Source organism: Alligator sinensis, unplaced genomic scaffold (genome assembly GCF_000455745.1).
Source record: "Alligator sinensis unplaced genomic scaffold, ASM45574v1 scaffold264_1, whole genome shotgun sequence".
In the NCBI taxonomy this organism is placed as follows: domain Eukaryota; kingdom Metazoa; phylum Chordata; order Crocodylia; family Alligatoridae; genus Alligator; species Alligator sinensis.
Genome location: NW_005841831.1, coordinates 3,452,587 through 3,459,824, shown reverse-complemented (window position 1 = coordinate 3,459,824; position 7,238 = coordinate 3,452,587). Strand labels below are relative to the sequence as shown.

Here is a 7,238-nt window from a genome sequence, read left to right as displayed (position 1 = left end):
AGGAATGCCCTTGTCAAGAGGAGCATGGTCATCATTGTACTAACAGAAATAGTGACTTTCAAATCTGAACATTTGTTTACTGTTTCAGAACCTGTTAGGGTGGCATGCTCAGGAGTCTGTATCATTGGACTCCAAGAACTTCACTTGTACTGAGGATGATAATGTTCCTTCCTTCACTCACCCACTTTTTTATACTGGTGAAGAAATCTGTGCCACAGCTATACAATTTTAAGTGAGAGATGCAAGATGTAATTTTAACTTTATGTTTTAAATATCTTAACTCTGGAAACAGGTTGAAAATTATGTGGCTTTTCATCTATTGTCTCTGAAGCAGACAAATTGAATTCTGTGCTGGTTCATAGCATGGATTTCTTTCAGAGAAGACCTAAAAATAAAACAGATGTTTTGTCTGTTCCGCCTGAGCATTAAAAGATCCCGCAGCACTTTTCATAAAGGCAAGTATTACAGTGATGCCTATACCCTTGGTCAGTGCTTTGTTGAAATCAAAGCAGGGGAAAGACAAAAACTGTTTTTGATAAACCACATGTAAAATTGTTCAAAGAAGGTGCAAGACAAATGTTAACATGATTAAGGACAAGCGCTTCTAAGCTTTTTAGGAGATCACACACTAGGTTGACAATGGGCTGGTTTCTCTCAAATTGAAAGTTGAGACCCATATTTCAGATATTAGAAATTAATCTTAAATGGCTAAGCTCACTAGATGACAACATCTTCTGGCAGCAGGCTGGAATGACCCAGCGTGGGTCAAAGGCAGGTTGGCACTGGAACCTGGCTACCAACATTGCCATTGATCTCCCCTGCTCTGGCACAGTGAGACATGAGTGAAGTTCCCTGCCACCCAGTCATGGTATGTGAGAAGCCCCCTAGCTCTGCAGGTCAGGTCCAATTGTTCCATGAGCCAGATTTGGCCTGCACACCGTAAGTTACTGACTCCTGGCTAAGGCAATGGAGGAGAAATGGCTCCTCATGGCTTCTGGACACCCGAAAGGGAACAATGATCATTCCTACTGGACAGTGGATAGGATTTCTGGGACATGGAGAGCTCTCACCTCTGCATGAAGAAGGCAGCCTCTGAGGGAAAGCGCTAGTAGGTCTGGGTGTAAATAGGCCAGCACTGATGTTAGATGACTGCTGCTGACCTTCCAGCTTATCTCTGGAATGCAATAATCAAGGCTTCTGTTGCTCACTCCCTCACAGGGCACTGTTTTCCCTATTCTAATTCAATTTAGCCAACCTTGAAGTTAGCTGAACTCTGTAGCACCTTTGTCACAACTCCTGTAAGGAAGAAACCCTGCCCCTTGTGAAGGGGGCCTGGAGAAACTGACCAGAGGTATTTTTAAAGACCAAAACCAAAGAAACAAGATAGGCTCCATATAGCAAGATTCACACATTTAGGTCTGTATATCCTGTCTAGCAGAACTACATTTTCTTTCATGTTTCTCACTGGCCTTTGTGTGTTTGTATTCAAGAGAGGACACTTTTCAATAACTTAACTGCCTCCAAATTGCTTCTTCTAATTAAGACTACACAAGCTACTGTGTCAATGGCCAGAATTTTCCCTCACCTTCCACACTGAACAGCATGCAGGTAGCAAGATATTGGATGACTGCACTGCACTGGTGTTGTGCTCCTTACACAGGCAAGATGCATATTTACTTGAGAGGAAGTTGCCTGAAAAAACATCCGAAAAAACTACTTCACAGTTAGGGCGGCTAGGAGCTGGAACCAACTTCCAAGGGAGGTGGTGCTGGCCCCTACCCTGGGGATCTTTAAGAAGAGGCTGGATACCTACCTGGCTGGACTCATTTGAGTCCCGTTTTTTGTTTTTAGGGTTCTTTTGTTGTTCTCCCGCCCTGGCAGGGGGTCGGGCTAGAAGATCTATTAGGTCCCTTCCGACCCTAAAACTATGAAACTATGAAAGGACTATGGGATCACAGCTAGGGTTTGCAAGGCATTCAGTATCTGTAGTACTCAGCAGAGCATTCTAGGATTGCTTTCAAAGTACATCAAGAAATAGGGAGCCCTTATTCAGGGACACAAGGCAGAACAGGATGTAGATGGTGGCGAACTAGGGAGCACTACAGAATCTGTCTGAACATGCTAGCTTTCAAGAATCCTGAATTATTACCAAGTGCTTTTTTCTTCTCCAATGCAAAGGACGCTATGCTATGTTATCCTTCAGATTAAGAGTCAGGAGTGTAAAATAGGAAGCTAATATGTTTGTGTGCTTGGTCGGCCTACTACGCTGTCGCTCCCCAGCAACAGTGCATCAATTCTAAACTTCCGTGTTGAGTCCTGACAAAAACGGAGCACGTATTTAATACAGAAAAATCCTAATGCAGACAAGCAAAATGATTTGTGGTCTCTACTCAGAGTGTAAAATAGGACTTATGTGCTTTATTAACCAGTAAGTTACAAGAAAACAGATTCTGAACTCTGCCATCACTGCTTCTTTCTGTTTTTAGCAAGAGGCAAAGACACACAATGGCAGGAAGTACCACGTTCTGCATGAGGAGATTAAGGGCTCTTGTAAACGTAAAACCGAGTTCTCACGGTTCCCCAGCACAGCCCTGAAAACTGGTATCACCCCTCTGCCTCAGCTTCCTTTTCTGTCGCACAGAGATGAAAACACTCAGCTACTCGCCCAGGTGAAGTTGTGAGAATTCATTTATACTTCTACACCTCCGGGGAAGGAATCCGACCTGATCCACACACCAAAGAGCTACTAAGCACAGCTCACAAAGACACTCTCATGGACCCAGAGGGACAGCTTTCCATCTCCAGCTCTCTCTGTGCAAAAATGCAGTTTATTTCCTACCTGTGGGGACTTTTTACCATCTTGTACCATCTACACTTTTCCCAGAACCTGACGAAGGGACTTTGATCCCAAAAGCTTGCAGAAAAGGTCAATTTTCTTGTGATTTCCCAGTTGGTCTAATAAAAGGTATCAGTTTGGCACCAAGAACTCTAGTTTTTTGTATGTCTTTATACTTATAAGCACTTTAAACATGTGTGATGCACGTGTGCCAAACAATGCCTCAGCTTGCCGCCCATCCTGGAGCACCTTCTTGCTTAACTGTAATGGTGATTTCAAAGGCAGCGTGAATAAAGAGCCAGCATTTCTATGGATCCAGATGTAGCACACAGAAACAAACCACGGCAAGGGGAAAGCAACCGCTGCACCTCGAGACAAAGCCTTACGACACCATCCCCGCCAAAACAGCGGCAACAACCACTAGGCCTGTGGCCCCAGCCGCAGGAAGACAGGGCTCAAGTCACCGCCTGCGCGAGGGGCCGTGTCGGGCCCACGCCGGGGAGCACCCCTCTCATCACCCGGGACGCTGCAGGGCGGCGATGCCCTGCTCCGTGGTGTGAGCGCTGCACCATTTCCCCGTGAGAAGAGTCCTTGTATCGCCCGCGCTGCCCCGGTGCGCCCGGCCCGGGGGAAGAAGGGGGGAGGTCACCTGCTGAGCGGCCACGGCCTGCGCTGCTCCCCGGACGCGTCCCGCGCCTCGCGGTTGAAAGCGTCATATGACCCCTCCGCACCACCGAGTGGGGCGCGACGTGCCAGAGCAACCTTCCGCCCCGCTTCCTGGCCCCCGTGCCGCCATTTTTACTGAGGGCACTTGCCCTTCTCTTTCGGGATCTCAGCGGGTGTCCAGGTCCTGTCACGTGGTCGCTCCACCCAGGCTGGGCCCCTGCCCCTGCCGGCCGGGAGGGACCACGCAGGGGTCTTGGAGCTGCCCTGGCGGACGTGATGGAGGTGCCCAGGGGCCGTCCAGACAAGCTCATGTCACAGGTGTAAGGCCCTGGCCCGTGGGCCTCCCCGAGCCTAGGGGCATCAAGGCCCCAGCGCTGTCCTGCTCACGAGGCAGGCCGGGGTGGAGGAGAGCAGCCTGGGCAGGTGTGCGGGTAGGGTGGCCATTCGTCTGGTTATATACAGGACAGTCCATGGTCCTCTGCCCTCTACTGATATGAAACCGTGTGCCTTTATGTCCTCTATTTTTCACTGCCACCGCTGCAGCCGACTGCAGCCATTGCCGCTGCCTGCGGGAGCTCTCCATGCTCCCCGGCCTCGGGAGGCACACGACGTTCATGGTGGTGTCCTCTATTCTTGAGGTACCTTGATGGCCAGCCTACATGCGGGCTTAGCCACAGTCTCGCCTTCCCCCACTGACGACGAGTTCACAGCCACTGTCTGGTCTTGCTTTGTCTTTGGGAGAGCTGGAAAGCCCAGTCGAGGGGCCTCGGCCTCAGCTCTCCCCCAACAAAGATCTTTATCATTCCTGTCCACATTCAGGGCCACTGCGGCTCCTGGAAAAGTCTGCCTCATGGTGCTGCTGATGGGCAGAAGTGCCCCTTTGCCCCCTGCACCCTGCTACGGGCCCTCCCCAGTCCTTGGGGACAGCGGGCTCTAAACTTTTGTAGCCCACAGGCAATGGCAACGAGCAAATAGGACGCTGAGAGCAACATGAGGCTCTTTTACTTGTCAGCCTCAAGCATCAGAGGGTGGGGAACAGTGCTGGGAGAGGTGAGCTGCACTGCCTCATCTCAGAGGTGGAAACAGCATGAGGTGTTGGGGTGAGAATTTTGCCTCTACCACCTTAAGTGCAGTAACTTGGTGACATCGGGCACTGTTCCTTTGTAAAAGTCCGGAGGCAGGGGTATTTTACTCTCCTACTTGTATTTCTTAGCGATACATTGATCAACAGAATCAAGCCAGTCTGCTTTCAGCTGCACCAGGGGAAATGGAGTAATGCCACTTGGGTCAGCAGAGTTACCCCACGTTTGCAGTGATGGAACCAAGAGCAGACTCTGGCCCCATTGTTTCTTTTTTTCCCCTGATATATGTACATTCTTTCCCTGACATAGTATGAATATATTTCCCACGTGCCCTTGAATTCTTCAGCTTCAACTTGCTTGCTGCCTGAATCCATATGTTCTCTGTATTGGTTAAACTGTACAGCATTGTTTGGCTTTAATTGTTCTACAGTGTTGTCTTATTTTGGAAAAGAAATACATCAAAATATTGAAAACCTCCCACAAATCTCACATTTTTCTAGTAGTTTTTGCCTCATATGATCCCAGTGCTTTATAAGTAGTGCGTGTATAGCACAATTGAAATTCAGCCACCTCTTGAGTGGACAGTGAGACCAAAGTGGATTTCATAGATTTCATAGATATTAGGACTGGAAGAGACCTCAGAAGATCATCGAGTCCAGCCCCCTGCCCAAGGGGCAGGAAGTCAGCTGGGGTCATAGGATCCCAGCAAGATAAGCATCCAAATTTCTTTTGCAGGTTTTCAATGCAGGTGCTTGAACCACCTCCAATGGCAGGTTATTCCAGACCTTGGGGGCTTGGACAGTAAAGAAATTCTTCCTTATGTCCAGCCTGAAACAGTCTTGCAGTAGTTTATAACCATTCGACCTCGTCATCCCTTGGGGCGCTCTGGTGAACAAACCTTCCCCCAGATACTGGTGATCACTTCTGATAAACTTATAGGTGGCCATCGGATCACCCCTGAACCTGCACTTTTCCAGGCTGAGCCCCATAGCTCTCAGCCTGTCATCATAAGGTCTGTTTTCCTGACCTCTGATCATGCTTGTGGCTCTTCTCTGGACTCTCTCAAGCTTCTCCACATCCTTTTTGAATTGTGGGGCCCAAAACTGGATGCAGTACTCGAGCTGCGGCCTCACCAAGGCCAAGTACAAGGGAAGAATGGCGTCCTGGGATTTGCTTGAGAAGCAACTATGGATGCGAGCCAGCGTTTTGCTCGCTTTACTAGCTGCAGCATCGCATTGAAGGCTCATGTTCATCTTGTGGTCAATGATGACCCCCAAGTCTCTTTCTTTCCCCTCGCCCCATGTGCTGAGCCTGTCCAGGTCAGACTGGATCGCCCTCCTGTCTTCAGGTGTGGATGCTTTGCCCCAGAGTTTGGTATCATTGGCGAACTTGGCCAGTCTGCTTCTGACTCCAATGTCCACATCATTAATGACGATGTTGAACAACATGGGTCCAAGGACAGAGCCTTGGGGGACCCCACTGGTCACAGGGCACCATGACAATTGACTTCTATCAACCACCACTGTCTGGGTCCCACCACGGAGTCAATTCCCCAGCCAGCAGATCGTGGTGGACCCAAGGCCACAATTGGCCAGTTTCGCAAAAAGGTGATCATGGGATACCATATCGAAGGATTTTTTGAAGTCAAGATATATGACATCAAGCTCTTCTCCCTTGTCCAGGTGATAGGCCTCCTGGTCATAAGAGGAAATGAGATTGGTCAAGCAAGACCTACCCGCAACAAACCCGTGCTGGCTGTCCCTCAGGATGTTGGTGTCGTCCAGTCCATTAAGGATGGCCTCTTTAATAAACTTTTCTAAGACCTTCCCCGGGATAGAGGTCAGGCTGATGGGCCTGTAGTTTGCTGGATCCACTTTTCTCCCTTTCTTGAAGATAGACCCCAGATTGGCCTCCTTCCAGTCTTTGGGCACTTCATCAGAGTGCCAGGGGTTCTCAAAGATCCGTGCCAGGGGCTGGGCTATGATGCTCGCCAGCTCCTTGAGTACCCTTGGGTGTAACCCATCAGGGCCGGCTGACTTGAAGGTATGCAGCCTGTCAAGGTGTTCCTTCATGAGGTCAGCATTGATGGAGGGCAGGGGATCTCCCTCACCCAGACCTCCCTGTCCCGTAGCGGGCATGGGTGTCCCATGGGACTGATGAAAGACTGATGCAAAGTACCCATTTAATAGGTTGGCTTTTTCCTGGGCGTCAGTTGTCAGATGTCCCATCCGGTTTAGCAGGGGTCCAATGTTGCCCTTGCTTTTCTTCTTGCTCCCCTCATATCTGAAAAAGGACTTTTTATTGTCCTTGATACTCAAAGCTTGTTGGAGTTCAGTTGCAGCCTTGGCTTTCCTGGTTTGCTCCCTGCAGGAGCGGACCACTGCAGAATATTCCTCCTTGGGGGTGAATCCTGTCCTCCATCCTTTGTAGGCCTTTCTTTTTAGCCTCAGGATTTCATAAATTTCATAGATTTCATAGACATTTGGGCTGGAAGGGACCCTGGAGGATCATCGAGTCCAGCCCCCTGCCCCAGGGGCAGGAAGTCAGCAGGGATCATTGGATCCCAGCAAGATAAGCATCCAAATGTGTCTTGGAGGCATTCAAAGTGGGTGCTTGAACCGCCTCCGGCAGCAGTCTATTCCAAACCTTGGGGG

At 49.5% G+C, this 7,238-nt stretch overlaps 1 protein-coding gene across 3 annotated transcripts in view; it reads right to left on the bottom strand.

Moving 5' to 3' along the window:
• The window catches only part of CUEDC2 (CUE domain containing 2), a 19,916-nt gene extending 16,238 nt beyond the window's left edge, over positions 1-3,678 (bottom strand). For all 3 annotated transcript variants that reach the window (XM_025209603.1, XM_006014795.3, XM_025209555.1), the window contains exon 1: positions 3,486-3,678. The gene's annotated coding sequence lies outside the window, so the exon portion shown is untranslated. The remainder of the gene's footprint in view (positions 1-3,485) is intronic.
• Positions 3,679-7,238: the final 3,560 nt, after the last annotated feature.